Source organism: Pinus tabuliformis, chromosome 4_1 (assembly GCF_031772625.1).
Source record: "Pinus tabuliformis cultivar Carrire ecotype Pingquan chromosome 4_1, CPIR1, whole genome shotgun sequence".
Classification (NCBI taxonomy): domain Eukaryota; kingdom Viridiplantae; phylum Streptophyta; class Pinopsida; order Pinales; family Pinaceae; genus Pinus; species Pinus tabuliformis.
Window position 1 is genome coordinate 124,641,361 of NC_142303.1, and position 24,025 is coordinate 124,665,385.

General features: G+C 39.8%; 1 pseudogene; it reads right to left on the bottom strand.

Annotated features, from left to right (window-relative positions):
• LOC149174514 (D-2-hydroxyglutarate dehydrogenase, mitochondrial pseudogene) overlaps nt 1-22,581 on the bottom strand; it is a 31,219-nt pseudogene extending 8,638 nt beyond the window's left edge.
• Nucleotides 22,582-24,025: the final 1,444 nt, after the last annotated feature.

The following is a 24,025-nucleotide window of genomic DNA, read 5'->3' on the forward strand; positions in this document are numbered from 1 at the left end:
TCATATGTTTTCCTATAAAGAAAACCAATGCATGCGGTCAAGGCAATGTTCCTTGAGGATTGCACAGTTCTGACAAGGTGTAAGATCAGTGTGAGAGATCAGTGTTCCACTTGGTTGAGAGTCTTCCACTTGGTAATAGCAAGATCACCAGAGAAACTGCACAAGGAAATAAGAGGCTTGGAGGACAGAGGAGAAGGCTTAGGAGAACTATTGTTTGCTTGTGAGCATCCAGGAGGATTTTATTAAGAGCTGACTAGCTGTGAGAGCTAAGACTTTGTGTAATCTTGATGTATTTCCACCTTCTATGATAATACAGGTAGTGGGGTTTTTAGTTGAGGCTTTCCCCTGAGTATTTTCTGTGTTTCATGTGCATTGATTCCTCTTCTTATGGTTATATGTGTTCAGCTCTGATTCAGCTAGATCTATTAAGCTTCTGCACATTTGATTGTAGAAGTAGATTAAAGTATTTTTCTTTAGTTATATTGCATTATCGAGTTAATCTACAGTCAGATTTTCTACATAGATCTCAAAGGTAGATTTGTAGAGAATTTGCAGGAAATTCTATAGAGGTGTGTTATAACGCTCCAGTAAATGGTATGATTATCATGTTTTTAGCAGGTGTTCATTGTAAATACTGCAACACATTATGGTATAAAGCTCCATAGGTAGTAAGTTTTGATTTTCAACGGTCTTACTATTTATATGTGTCATTAAACGCCAAGGACAGTGTTTAGCCAAGGGTGAGGGTTCTGTAGTAGCCTTGCTTAAAAATTCATGTAAAAAGTATAAGACCAAGGTCATGGGACATGTATTCCAAGATGAATGGTGGGTAGAACATCCTAAAGGGTGTCACTTCAGTTTATTATGACTAAGGAAATTGGAAAAGGCAATGGAAAAGGCTTTGGAAAGGCAAGAGGCATTATTTGGCATTTTATTTATGAAAATAATGGAAATTAGGAGAAATCGAAGGTGAAAGGTCACAAGTTGCATGTAAGGAGTTAATTGAAGGAAAATAATGGAAAATGAATAAAATAGAGGCCTCATTGATAAAAAGGATTTTGAGGATCAGTTCATGGAATTTTGTCAGTTCAACTTTGAAGCTTTCATTTTCTACTCTTTCTCTCTCATATTCTTGGTCGCTTAGAGTTTTCTTGGATAATTCCTGGAGGAGTTTGGCATACTTGGTATTTGGACCAAGAAGGCAAGGAAAAGCAGGAAAACACAAGAGGACATCGAGATAAACAACTACAACTGAATTGCTTTGCAGGTATTGAGTTGCATGTTTGGTTTCCTTACTAGTTTTGGCATGCATGACACATACATGTGGTTTCTTGGTTATGATCTATCAGTCTCATGGAGAATTGCCTAGATTGATGATGGTTTTGCATAGCCTTGCCATTTCCTGGATAGCCATGGTGTTGTGGATTTTGTCTTTTTTTTTTCTAGTTGGTTATCATGTTCCTTTAACTGTGGGTTGAGTTATTAGTTCCTGGAAGCCTTGGTTGGACAAATGCTCTAGAAGCCCTGTAACAACTTGGGTTGAGTTACTAGTCCTAGAAGCCTTGGTTGGAAAAACTCTCTAGAAGCCCTTCATGGGTTGAGTTACTAGTCCTGGAAACCATAATTGGACAAACGCTCTTGAAGCCCGACAACAAATGTGGCTTGAGTTATTGGTCCTACAATTCGGGTTGGAACAAACACTCCAAATCCATGGAAATCTTGGGTAGAGATCGATCTAGTGATGGTTAGTGATGTCTGACCATGAGGTGGAATCACTAGTTGAGGGTTAAGGGGTTTTGGCCTTTGGAAGCCCTGGTTTGGCTTTATTGGATGTGTTCCATGAGATTCTACATTCATACTTGGAATATGGCACGGGGGTGACTCGCTGAAAGAGAGATTTGGTTCATCCTAGTCTATGGTCGGTTGGTATGTGGAAGTCCAAACTTGGTTGCATTTTCCATATGTTAATAAGATCTTTTCCTCTTGTAATTGATGGGTAAATGTACTTTTTATTATGTGATCTTGATGGTTGTTTTATCTTTTCTATTCTTCTAGTTATATGCTGGTTATGAGCATGTTTTATGACAATGATGATGTTTGGCTCTCGTCACATTTTTATTAGTAAATGAATGAATAATGGATATATGACCTAATAGATGATATTGCAGCTATTGTGATAGGGCATTAATGCTTCCCATCGATTCTTAGATAATTATGATAACCCTATGCTCAGATTCGTTATTATGACCTGTAGATTATATGTTCATGATTTGTTTGACGAAATTCTTGTCATGGTTTGGCTTGGTTAGGTCAAGTCCTTGATAAAGTTTTGTGTCAGAGGCTGTGTCTTGGTGTCATTTGTTGTCTTAGAAAGTCTCATCAAGTTTTGGGTAGTGGTTTGGAGACTAGCCCTGAAAAAGTGGCTTAAATCTCACAGTCTTTGGCACATAAATTGATGAAATAGACTACAGTCTCTCCCTTGTAGGAATTGTGGGAGCGACTAGAGGGTCCCATTCACATGCATGCCCATGTCATGGGAGCGACTGGGGTTTGACTCATTGAAAGGATAGGTTAACTCAGGGGTTGGGCACCTGGAGTGGTGGATTATCTCCTTGGGGTCTTGTAGCACTTGAGGGAGGTCTGTAAATTGTTGTTTCATCGGTTCCACTTCCGTAACTATGCTTAGGGAGTTGAATTGTATCATAGTAACTCTTCGTCACACATTTAGCCCGATGGACCAGTAAGATTGGGTAAGTGTGGGAGGAGGGTGGTTACACTCGGAAAGTCTCAACAAATCGATATTTTCATATCAACATTTGTGATTGATTACGTGGGGGAGAGGGGGTCAGCCTCACCTCCAACTCCACCTAGGAACCTCGTCGGGGAGATAAGAAGGACCCACCACCTGTCAATTTAGCACAATGACCAAGTTCATCGTTGGGATCTCTATCAAGAGAGTGTGGCAAGAAAGTGCAGAAATAAGTTGATATATATCCTTCCTCCATTGTCCTCCACCCAACCCAGCTCTTCCACGTGTCTCCCTCGTGCCATCTCTACATTTTCCCCGCCAAAAGTCCCTGTGAATTAACCATTGCATCCCGTGCGCTGATTGTTTTAGTTTAAAACATTTTTATTTAAATTGTCTCATGCATAAGCCATTCCATCTATTAGCACCTGTATATGTGAGCTACCTCTGATTGACGAACTGTAGCCTAAGGACTCATGAGCACTATCAGCTTCCAGGTTCCTCCTCTTGCTAGGTAATTCCTAGTTCCCCTTCCCCTATATAATTGGGCACCATGCTCAAATAAAAAAAGGGCTCGTAAAAAAACCCCAAGAAAAAAAAAACCAAAACCCTCGAGCCACACTAAACCCCTCATGGAAACCAACATGGAGGATGCATCCTCGACTAAGAAAGTGAAGGTCCAGGAGAAAAATGAAGAGGAAATTGATGCAATATTGACTGAAAAGAGCCTGGATCAACCTGGCTTCCAAGTAAAATTACAGGACCCCAAACAAGCTACTTCCTCCAGTTCAACTGAGGTGGAAACCCTAGGTTCTGTTGGAAGTGCATTAGCAGTAGGCCCTAAATGGGAGGAACGGAAACTAACAGAGGAAAGAAACAATAAATTCAAGGATGACATCTTGTCGTAGCTAACATCCCACTCAATACAATAACAAACCAAGCTCTTGGCCGCTATCGACCTTAAAAGAAGTTAGAGGAATCTCTCCCTATATCATCCCTTAGTGTAGTCCCTCCCCTCTAGACCACGTTTTAGAATGGTGGATTTGTCTCTAGACATGACCATCATCCCTTTGAAGGATAAAATTAATTTACACAAGCAAGCAAGGGAGATGATATATAGCGAGTTGATAAAGGGAGCCTTGACAATCAGCAAGCTCGAGAAAATCCTAGAGAAAGCAGCTACTAAGATAAAACAAGAAAAAGAAAAGTCAAGATCCCTCCATCTCCAAAATGAAGGCTAAAAAGAAATTATCATCAAGTTGGGGGTAAATCCCAATGATAAGTCCAACGTGGAGGCCATTATCAAGGGCTCGCAATCAAAAATACAGTCACTAAGGAAGCAGCTAAAAATGTCTATGTGAAGCACGTGTAGACCAACGAGAAGGAAATTATGGCCAGGGGGATAATTGACAGGAACGATGAGGTAGTAGCCCTCAAAATGTGTGTGATAGAGCTACAACAACAAATAGACTCCCATATATGTGTTATGATTGTGCCAGAAAACTAGAAAAATCCCACTGAATAGTTAATTAGGGCTCTCACTGAACTGCAGTTGTTAAAGAGTAAGCTAAATAAGGTTTAGATCAACTTGGAAAACACCAAACACACGCTGGAAAGTAAGGAGAAATGGATCGAGTCCCCCCAGGTAAGTGTAGATCAAATCAACATTGAGTATCAGGCAACGTAGGATGAGATCAAAGTGCTAAAGAACAAATTGAAGGGCAATATGGCCCTTGTTGAAGCTAGATAGATAATATGGGAGGACATCATCTCATAAATGAAGAAACTTTTGGAACACTAGAAATTGGTTGCAAAGCAGAAATTTGCTGTAAAAACCATCGAGTTCTCTATCATTTTAGCCAAAGAGGAGAATGTTAAGAATTCTAGCTTTGCTGAGATATTTATCAAACTCCTTAATGAAAAATCAGTTGATGAATTGAGGGCGATAATATCATTAAAAATACTATCGTAATCATGGAAATCACCAAAGTGATTCAAAAGAAAGAAGCAAGGGATAGGGCTGAAGCATGCGTGAGTGAGTTGGCAAGGGCAGTTGCAACCTTCAATTCTAATTTTGACTAGAGGACAAGAGCGAGCTTACCTAGTTGTTGGGATTTCCAAGGACAGTTACTACCTTGGGAGCAGTATGAACAATTGTTAGTTGAGGCCAAGAGAAAGGTGGACTAATCACATGAGAAGACTGTCACTCTCAAGTGGAGGACCATAGTAAACTATTTGAAAAGGGAATCCTGGCTGTTGTGGCTAGTGAAGACCTTATTCATTGACAAGTCGAACCACATGGAGCTCACAAACCTAAGGATGGCCTACAGTACCCTTATTCACACTCCCATACCAGACCCAATTTTATGACAAAGGTGTGACCAACTAATAAAACCACCGCGAATCTAGGTGGTGGAGCCCAAGACCACCTCTAAGGATCAAGCAAGCCAACATTGAAGATCCTTCCTGATCCAGAATCATGTCATATCTCTCCCATTTCTGAAAATCTATATATTTTATTTTCAAGAAAGAATCAAGTTGTTATGCAATTATTAGAGTAGTTAGGCCTTCGACACACTTGCACAAATGATTAGTTTATCCAGCGATCGCACTAGAAGATATTTTGGTAACTATTTTGTTAGGACTCTCCCTATAAGAGGGAAGAGGAATTCATTTGTAAGGGTTCAATTTTCTATTAAGAGGCTACAATATCTCTGCAAATTTGGAAAGTTCCAAGGCTAAAAGACATGTATGTTTTTCTAAAATACTAATGAATAAGTTTTTGGTGATTCCAAGAATTTATATGTGGAGTATGTTCTCTTTCCTCTATGTATCATTTTCATATGTGTTTATTTCCTCTTAGAAATCGTGTAATTGTAGTAGTTGGAAATCAATCTTGTATGTCAAATTTATCTATGTCATGTTATGGAAGATGGTACATGTCAATGTAAGATTGAAAGCCTTAAAGTGTGCTCCATGGTTTATAATTTCATTTCCTTTGTCTATACATTACTCTGTTGAAGTTTAGTGCACAAGATTCTATTACTAGCCTTCTGCACCGAACTTATTTCTTTATTTCTTCCCTCACCTATACTACGACAACTAAAGAAGCTTCACTATTTGTGTGTAGGCCACCATGGTTGAAATTTAATTCTTTAGAAGAAAATGTTGTCAATGTATGTAACATGTCTGGTTTCTGAGTACGATTATTGAACCAATTTCAAATACTTTTACATTTTCAACTCTTGAGCGATAAATATTTATCTACAAGTCACTTCAAGATTTCCTAGACACTTACCCTTCACATCAACCCAAGAGTTGTCTCTAGGAGTGACAACATCTTCTATTGTCGTTGTCAAGGAACGAATTAGAATACATTTCCCTGGGTATGTTTTTTGAACATTATTTTTCTATGGTGAGAAAAGGAAGTGTGGGTTGATATCTCTGACTAAGAAAATACATTAAGTTATATCCATGGGTTTTAAGAGGACTCATACCCATTCATACACCTCACAACAAAAAAGTCCTCTTGTTTTTGAACCCAAAAGAATCATCTACAGGGGAATTTGGAGGGAAAAAACCCCAAAAACTCCAGATTTTGTTGTATTTACCTCAGAGGCCTCAAGTTATAGCTCTTAGGGAGTTGAGATAAAATATCTTGAAACTTCATCCAAAGTCTTAGAATTTTCAAAAGAACATTTTCCTCCACCAGGCTCCCAGACCTAAGTCCGAAGAAACCTCTATTAGATCTGATCCTTTTGCACATAATACCTTCCTAGAAGTTGAAGAAGTCAAATATATTCTCATACCCAGTGCATCTCAAATGCCCACTACTATCTCGAACCAAATACTATCCAGTGTGATTCATTCAGTTTCTCGGCTAGGCCCTGTTACAAATATTTTCCAACCTCCATTTCAAAATATGGCTATCCCTGGTTTTCTACTTAACATATATGCCCTACTAAATCTGCAATGGCCTTTGAATGAAATGCCCCAAGACTATCTTAAGCTTATGCCTAGATTCACTAGGGAAGACAATGTCACAACCCAAAAACACATCAAGGTCTTTTGTACATTTGTTGAAACTTGAATGTAGAGCACCAAGATGTAGTTGTGAGACTATTTGTTCAATCCTTAGATGGGGATGCTAGAAAATGGTTTAAGACCTTACCAAATAACTCAATCAACACTTGGGAGGATTTGAAGAATACTTTTATGCAAAAATGGGGAGAGAAGAAAGACAATGGGTATTTCCTGATTGAGTTTAATACAATAAATAAAATACATAATGAGTACGTCATTGAGTTCATAAAAAGATTTAATAAGCTATATAACATCTTGCCTGTTGAGATTAAACCTCCAAGGGTAGCAGCTAAGGTGGTGTTTACTGGAACTTTTGAGTTAGATTTTGGGCTTACCCTCAGAGAGAGGAAATCCAGCAAATTGGACCAGGTCCACGCTGATGCTTTGAAAGTTGAAGCGAACTTTGCATCTGTAGGCAAGTGGAAAGGAAAGGGAGAACATGGTGATAAGAGAAGGGGAAAATAAGAAGCCAACTCCTCTGGCCAAACAAGGGATGCCCAAGAGCAGAAGCTAAATAAAATGAATAAGTTGATTAGGAGCCTTTCAAATAAATTAGTGAAGCTAGAGTTGGAGAACAAAAATCCTCTTCGACACATCTAACAAGGTCCTAAAAAAAAAATTCAACCCCCAATATAGGAGACCTCCTTTGCAATTATTTCAAAGAGAAAGAAAGGACCAACAAGACCAAATACAACCTCCCCTGTATTTAGAAGATGACCCTAAAGAAAATATTGAAGATGTTATTGAAGTTCAGGAGAACCAATACTCTACTCTCTTAGAAGAAGAAAATGAAATAGAAGCACAAGAAGGAGAGGAGGATGATCACAACATCTCTTTGGATGAAGAAGAAATAGATGCTTATACAGGAAGTTTTCTGATTTCATGCAAGCCTAGTTGCATAGGAAGTATGATTTGAGATCTAGGAAAATATCTCGGACATAAGATCAAAATGAAGAAACTTCCCAACCTGCTCCCCTAAAACCAACTAATAAAGGGAAAAAACCTATCAACCTTGATCCACCAACTAAGGGAGAAGCACCATACCCCACCAATTCCAATTCTGAAGTTGCAAATGAAGAATAAACACCAACGAAAACAAAGCCAATACATCAATAAAGTAAAGAAACAATTGATCCAGTTAAAGTGGATAGGAATCCCTTCATTTTCAGTTTGCAAAAAGAGTTAGAAAAGGTCAAGATATATATTCCTTTGACTAAATTATTGAAACAACCTAGTTATAAAAAATAAGTTTCTATGTTCATGGACGTATCTCATATTGCCTCATCTCAAGATAGTCTGAATCTACAGGAAGAAAGGCTCGTAGTTATGTTTGGCCCCCATGTGGAGGAGTAAGACCCTTCCCCTCCTCCATTCATGTTAGTGATCCATGATTTACTATTGCATAATTGCATGCTTGATTCAGGAGCCTCTTATAATCTTATGCCTTTGTATGTTATGGAACAACTAGGTCTGCAAATAACTAAACCATATAAGGACTTGTATTCCTTTGATTCCAAAAGATTCAAGTGCCTGGGAATGATCAAAGACCTGGTTGTCAATCTGGCTCAAATTCTTGCGAAGAGTGTGGTGATGGATATTGTGGTTGTAGACATTCCTGCAAGATTTGGTATGCTCCTCTCTAGATCTTGGGGAATGAAGCTTGGAGGGTCTATCAAATTATACCTTACATATGCCACTATTCTAGTCTTTGGTGGAGAAGAGTGCAAACTGTATAGAGAATCCAGGTTTGTAAAAATCGTCACAAGAGAAGATAATTCTGAAAACTCCCCAATGTATGGCCTGGGAAAAGACCTTTCATTATTTATACTAAAAATGGATGATCAAGTTATGGAGGAAACCCAAGTGGAGATTCCCTCACAGGTCAATTTGTAGCAAACAAAAGTTGGTTGTGTGTGGAAGTTGTACTTTGATGGAGCCTACTCTAAGGAAGGAAATGGAGCAGGAGTATTGCTAAAATCCCCTGAGGGAAACCTCATTCCTCTTGCATACAAGTTGGAATTTGACACTACAAACAACATTGCTGAATATGAAGCATTAGTGTTGGTCCTACAAGTTGCTAGAGACATAAAGATTGAATGTTTTATAGTATTTGGAGATTTAGAGCTAATTGTGAAACATATCAGGAACTAGTGCCAAACTAGGCATCCCATGTTGAAATCCTACATAAATGGAGTATGTGATCTAGTGGAAAATTTCTTTTTGGCATTCAATATTCAATTGTTTCCTAGGGATCAAAATAGAATGGAAAATTCCTTGTCCACAACCGATAGCACTTTCAAACCCCCAAAAAATCCCTTGTGAAGGTACAAAGTGGAAGTTAATAACAGGCCCTCAGTGTCTGACAATATAAAATACTGCCATGTGTTTGAAGATGAAGATCAGATTAAAAGGTTTATGGAGGTGATTGGGGAGTTCTCTAATGTTTTGATAGACCAAGAGGGTGTAGGTGTTGAGGAAATGGAAGCAGTTGAGCAAAAAGTGCCATGGGAAGAATTCGTGGCCAAGCATAAAATTCCCCAGTTGAGGGGAAACATAATCCCAAAGGGGTTAGTCCCATTGGAAATATTGTTCGATGTTAATGACATGACTATCAAAACAACCAAGAAGGATGTTGAAGAGGATACAAAACACTGTAATATTGGCACATATCAACAACCCAAACTAATTAAGTTGGCCAAAGGGATTCCAGGGAGATACAAGAAGAAGTACCTCGACCTTTTTAGAAGGTATGCTGATATTTTTTCCTGGTCTTATGATGATTTGAAAACTTATGATATCAGCATTATTCAACATAAGATCCCCTTGAAGTCTAAAATTAAACCCCACAAGCAGAAACTAAGGCAGATAAATCCTCTGCTTCTCCCCTTGATAAAGAAGGAAATCAAGAAAATAATTCAGGCTAAAATTATTGTACCCTTGAGATATTTAGATTGGGTGGCTCATCTGGGCCCCGTCAAAAGGAAGAATGGAGAGATTAGGTGTGTGGATTCCAGAAATCTAAATAGGGCATACCTAAGGGATAACTACTCACTACCTAAGATGGATTATATTTTGCAAAAGGTGGTGGGGTCATCAAGACTGTCAATGATTCATGGGTTCTCAGGGTTAAACTAAATTGTTGTACATACTGAATATCAGGAGAAGATAACCTTCACCACTCCATGGGGAATGTTCATGTATGCCTGAATGCCTTTTGGTCTCATGAATGTTGGAGTTACTTTTCAAAGAGTGATGGATATATCATTTGTGGGGGATAAATTTGTGGTGATTTACTTAGATGACATAATTTTGTTCTGAAAGTTTGATGAAGAGAATTTGTAGCATTTACAACACACCTTTGAGAAATGCAGGAAATATTCATTATACTTGAATCTAAAGAAGTCACAATTTTCTCTCAGAGAAGGAAAGCTCTTGGGACATATAGTCTCAAAAGGAGTGAGAATTGACCCCAAGAGGATAGAAGAAAACAATACCACCCCCTTCCCAAGGAAAAAAAAGGAGATACATGTCTTCCTAGAAAGGATAAACTTCTTGATGAGCTTTGTTCCTGTTGGGTTGTGTTATATTCTTTCCACGAATAGCCCACGTAGTTAACCGGGGGTTAGAAGGGGGGTGAAGCCCCCCGTTCGTTGCACCGATTGCGTAGTGGGGGGTCACAGGGGGTTTGAGGGGTGCAGCTAACCCCACTCTATGGGGTCTGGGGCAGCGCCCTGGAAAATTTTGGTTTTGGACCCTATGTTAGGTTGGGCGGACCCACCTATGGTTTTGTGCATGATTTTCGCACATGGTTTTGGACGCAATGGTTTTTTGGTCCATGGTATTGGATGCTTCGGCATGTATAAATAAGTATTGTAACATTGAAAGGAACATAATGAAAAATCAAGTTGGTAGTCCCAGTTTTTGGATCCAGGGGAAAATCTCTGTGTATATGTGTTTTATGTGTTATGCTCTCGCTATTGTTTATTTTCTGTGTTTTAGAATTCATATGCAGGTAATTTCTGTACGGGGTCAAAATTTAATTAGATGACATAATTGTGTTCTAAGAGTCTGACGAAGAGAATTTGTAGCATTTACAACACACCTTTGAGAAATGCAGGAAATATTCATTATACTTGAATCTAAATAAGTCACAATTTTCTCTCATAGAAGGAAAGCTCTTGGGACATATAGTCTCAAAAGAAGGAGTGAGAATTGACCCCAAGAGGGTAGAAGAAATCAATACCACCTCCTTCCCAAGGAGAAAAAAGGAGATACATGTCTTCCTAGGAAGGATAAACTTCTTGATGAGCTTTGTTCCCAATTGTGCAGAGATTGTAAAGGAGATTACACACATGTTGAGAAATGATAGAGAGGTCAAATTGATTGTGGAGGCAAGAAATTATTTTTCCAGAATTAAGAAGGATTTCGGAGAGGCTCCAGTCTTGGTTAGTCCTTATTGCCAAAAGTCATTTCTCATATTTTATTTTGCACCCCCAACATTGTTGCAATTGTCTTACTACAAAAGAATGAAGAAGAGAAGGAACAACCAGTGGCACTTTTCAGCCATGTACTACGGGATGTAGAGTTGAAGTATGATATCTTGGAAAAACAGGCCTATGCTTTGGTTAAGGCCTAGAAATCTTTTAGGACCTATATTCTACAGTAAAAAATCATTACCTATGTCCCTATGACAGTTGTGAAGGGCGTTCTTATGAAAGGAGATAGTGAAGGAAAAAGGGGCAAGTTGATAGCTAAAATCTAGGAATATGATATGGATATCAAGCCAACCAAACTGATAAAGGGGCAGGGTTTGGATAATATTCTATTATAGGTGAACTGTCAAGCGATGGGGATAAAAAAATTGGCTGAGACTTTGGGTCCAAATATATTCAGCAGGGAGAACCAATCCAGTGAACAAGATAACAAAATCACTTATAAATACCTTTGTTTAGATTGATACAAAAACATTGTCCACTATCTATTGTTTCTTACCTTCCCAACTAGTTTGGGCAAAGTGAAATATAGAGCTCTGAGGATGAAAGCCCAAAAGTATGTAATCACATATGGTCAACTGTATTGGAAGGTTCCTGGTGGTATATTGTTGTGTGCTTAATTGAACATGAAATTGCTGAGACCATTAATGAATACCATGATTGTGCTTGTGGAGGTCATTATAGTTGGAAGGTTACAACTCATAAAATATTGTAGGATGGTTTCTATTGGCCTACCTTGTTTTTTGATGTCTACAAGCTCATGAGAGGTTGTAGGGAATGCCAAATTTTTTTTGAGAAGAAAACATTGGTTCCATTTCCTCTGATTCTAGTTTTTGTGGAAGAACCTTTTAAGCAATGGGGATTGGATTTCATAGGAGAGATTCACCCACACAAGGGCTTCGTTCGGGGAGAAATACCATACCACGTGCATTCATGTTGGGGGATATATATTGAGGAAAATATGACATAATATATTGAGCATATAATAGGGGGTAAAGTGTTTTTATAATGGCAAGTATAAAAAATGGAGCTCAAAGTTAATGAAAAATATAAAAGGGTGTAAAAAACGTTAATGAAAAAATGGATACCTACAATATCTAGTGAAAGTAGGGGTTTTTAAATTAGGAAGGTTTATTGGGTTCATATTGGTAAGGGGTTAAATAATGTGATCTTTAGAGGTATTTTTCAATATGTAGTCAAGATAAGGGTATTGTTTAGTATGTGATGAACGCACATGATATGTCAAAGGTTCAATGAGTGAAGCCTTTGTGTTCACCCACCTTCGAGTGGGAAGCATAAATGGACTCTGATAGCCACTGACTACTTCAAAAAGTGGGTCAAAGCCATTCCTACTCAGGTTGCACTTGATTCAGTGGTCATGAAGTTCCTTGAAGAAAATAATTTTTCCAGGTTTGGATGGCCAAAGAAGATAGTGACTAATAATGCCCGGGCATTTAAGTCCATGAGACTCATTGATTTATATTAGAAGTAGAGAATCATACCTGGTTACTCTACCATATATTATCCACAGGGAAATGGGTTGGTTGAGTCATCAAACAACATTAGTAATAATTCTAAAGAAAACCATTGCATAGAGCAAGAAAAACTGGGACTCCTAGCTTAAGTTTTCTCTTTGGGAAAACAGTGGTAGAACAAAGAGATCTAGTGCGAAATCACCATTTGAATTGGTGTATGGTATTGCTACATTGTTCCCTAGTAATTGGCTATGCCAATGGCTAAATTAATTTAGGATGTAAAGCAGGAGCCAAATCCAATTACCCGGAGGATAAACCAGTTGGTTGAATTGCAGGAGAACAGGGAGTAGGTGAGCCATAATTTGCTCAAATACCAGCATAAAATGAAGGCCCTGTTTGACAGAAAGGCTAAAGACAAAATTTTCCAGTCGGGTGACCTTGTGCTTAGGTGGGATGTCAAGAGGGAAGACAAAGGTAAGCATGGAAAATTTGACCCCTTATGGTTTGGACCATTCAAAGTAGTTGAAACCAAAGGAAACAATACATTCCTACTGGAAAATCTGGATGGTGAAGTGCTTGAGTTGCCTGTCAATGGGCAGTACTTCAAGCACTACTTCTAGTGTTGAAATTAGGTACCCACTTCCATTGTAAATACTTCAGGATCAACCCAAATTCCAAGAACAATTTGAGGACCCCCAACAAACTACTACCTCCAGTTCAACTAAGGTGGCATTCCTAGGTTTGGTTGGAAGTGCATCAACAATAAGCCCTAAATGGGAGGAAGGAAAGCTAACAGAGGAAAGAAACAAAAAATTGAGGGAAAACATCTTGTCGCAACTGGAATCCCACTCAGTACCATATCAGAGTAGGCTCTTGGCCGCTATAGACCTTGAAAGAAATTAGATGAAGCTATCCCTATATCATCCCTCTATGTAGTCCCTCCCCTCTTGACCAAAGTTCAGAATGATGGATTTATTTCTAGACACAACCAATGTTGCCTTGCATAACAAAATTAATTTACATAAGCAGGTAGGGGAGATGATATATACCGAGTTGAGTAAGGAAGCCTTTACCATTAGCAAGGATGAGAATTTGTTGGAGAAAGAAACTACTAAGGTAAAACAAGAAAAAACAACTCAAGAGCCCTCCATCTCCAAAATGAAGGCTACAAAGAATTGATCATCAAGCTGGGGATGGATCCCAATGATAAGGCCACTGTGGAGGCCATTATTAAGGGATCACAATAAGAAATACAATCACTAAGGAAGCAACTAAAAATGCCTGTTGCGACATATGTGCAAACCAACGAGAAGGAAACTCTAGCTAGGGATCTAATTGAGAGGAATGATGAGGTATTAGCCCTCAAAATGTGGGTGAAAAAGTTGCAACAATAGATAGACTCCCATATTTGTGTTGTGGTTGTGGTAAATAACCCGCAAAATCCCATTAAGCAGTTAACTAGGGCTCTCACTGAACTATAGTTGTCAAAAAGTGAGCTAAAGAAGGTTTAGATCAACTTGGATAACACCAAACACACACTGGAAAATAAGGGGAAACAACTCTAGTCTGCCCAGGTAAGTGTAGATCTAATCAACAACAAGTATCAAGCGGTGCAAGATGAGATCAAAGTGCTAAAGAACAAATTAAAGGGAAATATGGCCCTTGTTGAATCTAGGCAGACAATATGGGACGACATCATCTTAGAAATGAAAAAACTTTGGGAATATTGGAAATTGGTTGCAGAACAGAAGACTGTAGTAAAAACCATTGAGTTCTTTGTCCTGTCCACCAAAGAGGAGAATGCTAAGAAGGCTAGCATTGCATGGGATTTATTAAACTCCTTAATAAAAAATTATTCGATGAATTTAGGGTGATAAACATCATTGACAAGACTCGCGGAATCATGGAAATCGCCAAAGTGATTCAAAGGAAAGAATTGAGGGATAGGGTTGAAGCATGTGTGAGTGAGCTAGAAAGGGTGGTTGTAACCATTAGGGGAATTTTGAGGTCTAAAATGGGCCTCCTAAGAAAAATTTACAACCAAAATAAACTTTATAATAACCAATAGGATTCAAGATGATGATGTTAACCATGGAGGATGATTCACCATTTTTGGAGTGTAAAACTAAAAAGATTAAAAAATAATAAAATAATAAAACTAAGTTTTTACTCAAATTTCAAGCGAGAGTACTCGTTAGATGAAAAATCTAATTCCTCATCCAAGGAGTACCCATGTTGCATACTTTCGATAGACCCTGCTACACGAAAAATGAGAAATACATGAAAAAACATGATTGCAATCACATTTTTCTGTGTTTCTGGTTTTTTGTGTAGTTGGATCCATTGAAAGTATGCAACATGGGTACTCATTGGACGAGGAATCAAAATTTTCATCCAATGAGTGTTTCCACTTGAAATTTTAGTAAACCCATAGAGAGATAAGTTGAAAAAATAGTTTTTTTTATTTTTTCCCTCTAAATTTGATGATGTAATCTAATCTCATTATATCATTTCCACTATTATTTTATAATTTCCTTAGGAGGCCCATTTTAGACCTAAAAATTCCCTAATTCTTCAATTCTATTTTTTACCAAAGGACCAGAGCGGGCTCACCAAATTTTTGGATTTTTTAAGGGAAGCTACTACCATTGGAGCAATATGAACAATTGTTAGTTGAGGCCAAGAGCAAGGTGGACACATCACATGAGAATATTTTCACTCTCAAGGGGAGGACCATAGTAAACTATTTTAAAAGGCACTTCCAGCTACTATGGCTAGTGAAGACCTTGTTCATTGACAAGCCAAACTACACGGAGTTCACAAACCTAAGGATGGCCTATAGTACCCTTATTCACACTCCCATACCAGACCCAATTTTATGGAAAAGGTGTGATCATCTAATCAACCCACCACGAATCTAGGTGGTGGAGCCAAGGACCACCTGTAAGGATCAAGCAAGCCATCATTGAAGATCATTCCTCATCCGGAATCATGTCATATCTCTGTCATTTTGGTAAATCTATATATATTTCATTTTCAAGAAGAATAAAGTTGTTATGTAATTATTATAGTTAGGCCTTCACATGCTTGCACAACTAATTAGTTTAGCCAGCTGTCAGACTAGATGATATTTTGGTAACTGTTTTGTTAGGAATATCCCTATAAAAGGGAAGATGAACTCATTTTTAAGGGCTCAATTTTCTATTCAAGAGGTTGCAATATCTCTGCAAATTTGGCAAGTTTTGAGGCTAAAATACATGTATGCTATTCTAAAAGACTATTGAAGAAGTTTTTCAATTTCAATTTCATGTCTCTGTTGTTTCAATTTCATGCTGTTCTTGTCTCTGTGTTTCAATTTCATATGTGTTTATTTCCTCTTAGAAATCATGTAATTGTAGTTGTTGGAACTCAATATTGTATGTTATATTTATCTATGTTATGTTATGGCAGATGGTACTTGTAAATGTAAGATTGAAAGCCTTAAAGTGTGCTCCATGGTTTCTAATTTCATTTCCTTTGTCTATACAATACTACGATGAAGAATAGTGCACAAATTCTATTACTATCCCTATGCACAAGGCTTCTTTCTTTATTTCTTCCCTCACTTTACTACGACAACTAAAGAAGCTTCAATATTTGTGTGTAGGCCACCATGGCTGAAATTTACTTCTTTGGAACAAAATGATGTCAATGTGTGTAATGTGTTTGGTTTTTGAGTATGATTATTGAAACAATTTCCAATTCTTTTACATTTTCAACTCTTGAGCGATAAAGATATAGCAGCATCGGGTTAAAAATCCATGTAATAAAGTTTATAAAGGAAAAAGAAGACCAAGGTCATGGGACACTTATTCCAAGCTGAATGTTGGGAAAAACATCCTACTGGGTGTTCATTTGGTTTAATATGGCTAAGGGAAATTGGAAAAGGAAATGGCAAAGGCTTTGGAAAGGAAAGAGGCAATTATTGACATTTTATTTATGAAAATAAAGGAAAATAAGATAAGAGGAAGGTGAAAGGTCACAGGTTTCATGTGAGGAGGAAAATGAAGGAAAATAATGGAAATTGAAGAAATATAGGTCATATTGATAGAAAGGCTTCTGAGGATCAGTTCGCAACCTTTTGTCAGTTCAATTTTGGAGCTCTCTTCTCCATTCTCTCTACTCTCACATACTCTTGCACACTTAGATTATTCTTGAAGCACTCTAGCATTGGAGAAAGAAAAGAAAAGGAAGGACCAAGAAGGCAAAAGAAAGAAATGATCAAGCAAGGAAGAGTTGGATCAAGCTACTATAGCAAGATTAATTGCAGATATCGAGTTGCATGTATGATTTCCTTGCTATATTTGACATGCATGGTACATGCATGTGTGTATTTGGTTCTATTGTTGTCATTGGCATGGGTTTTTCCAGGTGTGACGGTGGTTTTCAGCCTTGCCTTGCCATTTCTATATAGCCATGGAGTGATGGGGTTTCTCTTACTTGGTTGAGCTGGATTGTCGAATGGTTTTGAAACTAAGTGGGGTGGTCTTAGGAGGAAACACAAGGCTTAGGAATCCCTGGATTGATGAAGATGAGATTGCAGTAAAGCCTGAGGATGCCCTATTTTTTTGTTGTAAGTCCCACATTCATGCTTGGAATATGGCATGGGGGTGATTGGCGAAAAGAAAGATTTGGCTCAGCCCAATCTATGGTCGGGTGGTACGTGGAAGTCCCTAGCTTGGTTGGCTTTTGCATATGTTAATAAGAGCTCTTTTTCTATTGCGTATTATGTGTAAATGTGCTTTTTATCATGTGATGATAATGGTTGTTCTATCATTGTTTATCTATTTGTTATAAGCATGGTTCATGACATACCTGAGTTATGGCTCTCATCATGTTTTGATTAGTAAATGAAATGTTAATGAATGTATGATCCAATAGATGATAATGTAACTATTGTGAGAGGGAATTAGACCTTCTTGATGATTCTCAGATAAGTATGAAGTCCATATGCTCAGATGTGTTTATATTACCTATAGATTACATGTTCATGATATGTTTGACGAAATTCCTGTCATGGCTGTTAGGGGTCAGGTCAAGTCCTTGTTTATTTTTTTGTTTTAGTAGCCTTATCTCAATGTTATTTATTATTTCTACAAGTTTCATGAAGTTTTGGGCAGAGGCCTGAGTCCCAACCCTAAAAATGTGGCTGAAAATCTGGGGTCGTTGGCACATAACTGCCTGAAAAAGGCCACAGTGGCATGGATGCCTTGCTGTGGGAGTGAATGGAGGGTCCCAGTCGCATGGAAGGGTTGTCATGGGAGTGACTAGGGGTCTAGTTCAGAAAAATATCAAGTTGGCTTAGGGGTTGAACATCGCGAGGGGTTGGTTGTTGAAATTCCATGACCTTGGGTCCATGTTAGAGTCTCAAATCACTAACGCTACCAAACCAAGAGTCTCAACCATGAACTACTTTATACAGCAGAATATAAATAGCAGTAAATCACCAATGCACAAAATATAGATTTTTTTTTAATTTTTCAACCCAACTTCGTTATATTAGCAACATATAATACAGTAGTCTAGGGCTTCTGTACCAGGGATAGTGACCCTCATACATTCAGTAGTACAAGACAAGATACTCTAACCATCTGGTTGTAGCATCTAACAGCTTCTCTCAGTCGTACCCTGTACCTACCTAGTCCTTTGGCTCCCGATCTACAGCTCCTGCCTCTACTAATGCTCCAAGCCTATCTGGCCACTGAATCTCGACTATCCAATCTGATCTCTAGTTTTCCCTTTGTCCATCAAGGGCACAAATCATCAAGACTCCTATTGAGTTTTTCAGAGCTCCAATTCTGAACAATTCTCAATCTTCCCACTATTGCTCCTTAGCTACTTAGGGACTTTAGCCCACTATGGTCTTCCTGCGTTGCACCGATGACGACCAACATAGGGCACGGAGGGTTGCCACCCATCACTGCGAGATGTCCATCTCCCACAATCAACACGGGCTTGGAGGACTATCCATCATCTACTGCAGAGGTCCTTCTCCACACGCAAGTCTCGAACTACTCAATCCTGCTCCTGGTTGATCAGACCCTTGAGCTCCAACAATAATTGCCATGCTAGTAGTCACCTTTGTCCATCAAGGTACCGCACTTTGGCTCCAACATGGACACTAACACGTTGTCCTCTGGCAAACCATAAGTGTCCAATCTCATCCACACTTGGTCTTCTCTCACGCTGCCCTCCAATAGTCCTCGAGAGACCAAGTTCATGTTGTAGCATCTTCTCCTACTTAGGGCATCCCCACACTTGGGAGACCCTTACACATGGCTTCCCACAAACTCCACCAATCTTCCATGTGTCCTCACTTAGGACACCATCAATCCATCGTACATGAGTCGATATGCAACATACCTTGTTACTGTCCTCTTGCCTCTTGATCTAATGTGACTGCTTTCACCTTGGCTATTTTTTAGGCCTCCGAAAAGTCCACGTGGGATCCACCAAACAACTCCTAAGGGCTGCTACAATTGGCACATCAAACAGATCCTTGCAAGAGTCAACCCTTGACCCAATACACCTCTAAGCACGTTGTTGTTCACCATGCTGCACTATCTCTGTGGGATCTGTCACTAGGGCATCTGATCAACAGATCTGCCCCCTCTCCTTGACTCCCACAGCTTCCTTACCCTGATCCAAATCTAGTCAACACCTTTGACCGACAAACCTCCTCAAAACATTGTTGTCCCTTGTATGCACTTGCTGTCCACTGCAATTCTGGTTAGGGCATACCATGCAGCCCTTAATCCTCCATGCAGTTAGCAAGATAAGCCCTCAAGGGCTGCGGCTTGCCTTGGAGAGGCACCTCCGATGCCACGTTGTCCCTTCTAGGCTTTGTTCTCCTTATCGCTGCCCTAAAGACACCTCCAACTTCTTGCTAAGGCCTGTGGCCTGGCACAGAAGCTTGTTGTAGCTACAACCTTCTCCAAAATGACCTTCAAACAAAAACCTTAGCTCTGCCAATGTTGCGGCCTTCCTGCCCAGAAAACTTGGCCCTTGAACAGCCCCTAGAACACACCCAAGACAACCCTAAAATAACTTTGTTGTCACCTACAACAAATGGTCCCCACACAGAACTCCACGCTACTCCTTAGGCTCCTCTATGCAGTCCTCTTGTGCCCTTTCTAGCTGTGGCTCAACCTCCTCTAATTTCAGAGATCTTCTTGAGATGTACTTGCCATAATGGATGCTCCAAATGACTCCCATCCATCCTCTATTTTTACTAAAGGAGGCCTCCATGAGGCTGATCATGAACCGACATGTCTTTATGATATTTTTCACATCGGCCTACCTGGAACTCATGTCGGCCTACTTAAAAAATCCATAATTATTATGTCAAATTCAAAAATTCAATATCTCCCAAACAACAACTCAGATTTAGACGATTTTCAATCGGTTGGAATCATCTTTCCGAGCACTATCATCCTCATCCATCACATGCCGTGAGATCATCATGGTTCGGCCCCAAAAACATGATTGGTGCAAAAACCCCTTTCTTGGGTTCCAAGCCCACAAGCTGCCCTTATGGCACTTTGTCCTCCAATCCCTGAACCCCTAGGGCTTGGAGTACCTCCCAAGCTACACAAAAATCAACAATCTTGCTTAGCGAGGGAGTTACTTCCAAGATTAGGAAGTAATCTGGCGACGACACTAACCCACCTGGCATCCATCACTATAGCATACCGTGTAGATGAATCCAACAATATCGGTAGTGCCTCTGCCTTGTCATATCTGAACTTGAAGATCTTGAACCTCCATAGGGCTACCCCCTCTAAGGCTAGACTCCCTCTGAGCCTACACGATCTCCATTGGCCCAAATCTACAAGCACTCATCCTCGTGGATCAAATACAAATCATGCAATTCCCGCCAATCTAGGGTATGTAACACCACGATCTGATGAAGACTCTAGCCTGCCAATATCTAGTCCATCACAAGAAGCCATCTTGATCAAACTGATCTTGTCCATGCTAAAGAAACTCTCAAGCCATCCCAACCATCCATGGCACATCAACGGAAGTCCATGATCAAAAATCTTCCCTACAACAAATTATTTTTCAGTAGGCTCACCACCAATGCACCAGAACTCCCAACCAATCTCGTTGCCAAGCTAGTCATGACCACATATCCATGTCTTCAGCTGAACCCTCTACTCCATGATCTAGACACCCACAACTCCCTCTGAGTTGATTCGTTGTGAACACTTTGATTCACTATCCTCCAAAGTAGTTTGGATACGCTCTGATACCATGTTGAAATTCCATGACCTTGGGTCTAGGTTAGAGTCTTAAATCACTGATGCTACCAAACCAAGAGTCTCAACCATGAACTACTTTACACAACGGAATATAAATAGCAGTAAATCACAAATGCACAGAATATAGACAACTTTTTAATTTTTCAACCCAACTTCGTTATATTAACAACATATAATACAACAGTTTAGGGCTCCCGTACCAAGGATAATGGCCCTCATACATCTGCTAGTACAAGACAAGATACTCTGACCATCTAGTTGTATCATCTAACAACTTCTCTCAGTCATACCCTGTACCTGCCCAGTCCTTCGACTCCCGATCTGCAGCTCCTACCTCTATCAATGCTCCAAATCCATTTGGCCACTGAATCTTGGCTATCCAATCTGCTCTCTAGCTGTCCCTTCGTCCATCAAGGGCACAACTCATCGAGACTCCTATAGAGTTGTTCATAGCTCCACTTGTGAACAATTCTCAATATGCCCACTGTTGCTCCTCAACTACTCAAGGACTTTAGCCCACTATGGTCTTCCTGCGCTGCACCAATGATGACCAACATAGGGCACGGAGGGCTGCCACCTATCACTGTGAGATGTCCATCTCCCACAATGAACATGGGCTAGGAGGACTGTCCATCATCTACTGCAAAGGTCCTTCTCCACACGCAAGTCTCAGACTACTCAATTCTTCTCCTGTTTGATTAGATCCTTAAGCTCCAACAATAGATGCCAGGCTATCAGTCAGCTTTGTTCATTAAGGTACTACACTTCGGTTCCAACATGGACACTAACACGATGTCTTCTGACAGACCATAAGTGTCCAATCTTGTCCACATTTGTTCTTCTCTCACGCTTCCCTCCAATAGTCCTCGAGGGACCAATTTCATTCTGTAGCATGTGCTCCTAGTTAGGGCATCCCCACACTTGGGAGAACCTTACACATGGTTGCCCACAGACTCCACCAATCTGCCATGTGTCCTCACCTTAAACACCATCAATCCATCATACATGAGTAACATACCTTGTTGTTGTCCTCTTGCCTCTTGATATAATGTGACTGTTGTCACCTTAGTGGCTTGGTAGGCCTCCCAACAGTCCACCTGGGATCCACCAAACAACTCCAAAGGGTTGCTACAATTAGCACATCAAACAAATCCTTGTGAGAGTCAAACCTTGACCCAATACACCTCTAAGCACATTGTTGTTCACCACGCTGCACTATCTCTGTAAGATCTGTCACTAGGGCATCTGTTCAATAGATCTGCCCCCTCTCCATGACTCCCACAACTGCCTTACCCTGATCCAAATCTGGTCAACACCTTTGACCAAAAAAACTCCTAAAAACATTATTGTCCCTTGTCTGCACTTGTTTTCCACTACAATTCTGGTTAGGGCATACCATGTAGCCCATAATCCTCCATGTAGTTAGCAAGATAAGCCCTCAAGGGTTGTTGCTTGCCTTGGAGAGGCACCTCCCACGCCATGTTGTCCCTTTGAGGATTTGTTCTCCTTAACGCTTCCCTAAAGACACCTCAAGTTGCTTGCTAAGGCTTGTGGCCTAGCACAACAACTTGTTGTAGCTGCGGCCTTCTCCAAAACAACCTTCAAACAACAATGTTAGCTCTACCAACATTGCGGCCTTCCTGCCCAGCAAACTTGGCCCTTGAACAACCCTTAGAACACACCCAAGATAACCCTAAAACAACCTTGCTGTCACCTAGAGCAAACGGTCCCCACACAGAACTCCACACTGCTCCTTAGGCTCCTATACGCTGTCCTTTTGGGCCCTTTCTAGCTACGGCTTAGGCTCCTCTAATTTCAGAGCTCTTCTTGAGATGCATTTGCCATAATGGATGCTCCAAATGACTCCCATCCATCCTATATTTATACTAAAAGAGGCCTCCACGAAGCCAATCATGAACTGACACGTCTTTATGATATTTTTCACGTTGGCCTACCTAGAATTCATGTCGGCCTACTCAAAAAATCCATAATTATTATGTCGATTTCAAAATTCAATATCTTCCAAATGACAACTTGGATTCGGACGATTTTCGATGCGTTGGAATCGTCTTTCCGAGGACTATCATCCTCATCCATCATGTGCCGTGAGATCATCATGGTTCTTCCCCAAAAATACGATTGGTGCAAAAACCACTTTCTTGGGTTCTAAGCCCACAAGCTTCCCTTGTGGCGCTTTGTCCTCCAACCCCTGGACCTATGGGACTTGGAGTACCTCCCAAGCTACACAAAAATCAACATTGGTTAGCTCCTGAAGGTTCTGTAGCTCCCGAGGAAGGTTAGTTTGGTTTTGTTTTGTCGATTCCACTTCCTTAACTGTACATGGGGAGTTGAATCATATCATTGTAGCTCTTCGCCAGATGATTACCTCGGTGGACCGGTTAGCTTGGGAGGAGGGTGTTACAAAATATTATCTACAAGAGACTTTAAGATTTCCTAGGTATTGACCTTTCACATCAACCTGGGGGTTGCTTCTAAGAGAAACAACATATACCATGCCATTATGATAAATTGCTCATTTATTAAAAGCCATTGCATGTGGGATTCTTATGGAAGGAAACTCTAGAGGGTATCGAACATGCAACTTTTCTTACGTGGGTTTCTAGAGCTAAAAAAAACATATCTCCTCAATCCTACTAAGAATTTTTTTCAAATTCATCACTAAAATCATTATTTTCCTTCTTATTCTTCTCTTTCTCTAAATCCTTGCAATCTGTTCAGAAATGCTCAAGCTTGTTGTTGTTCCAACATTCTTCGTTGTGATTTCTAGGAGACTTAAGTCTCCCATGGGATTTGTACATACCCCTTTCCCTCTTCTAACCTTTCTTATTTGGTTTTCCATGAATTGCCAAGGCCTCATTAGTGGATTCAAAAGCTTTCCACCTCACCCATTTTAAAAATAAAGTA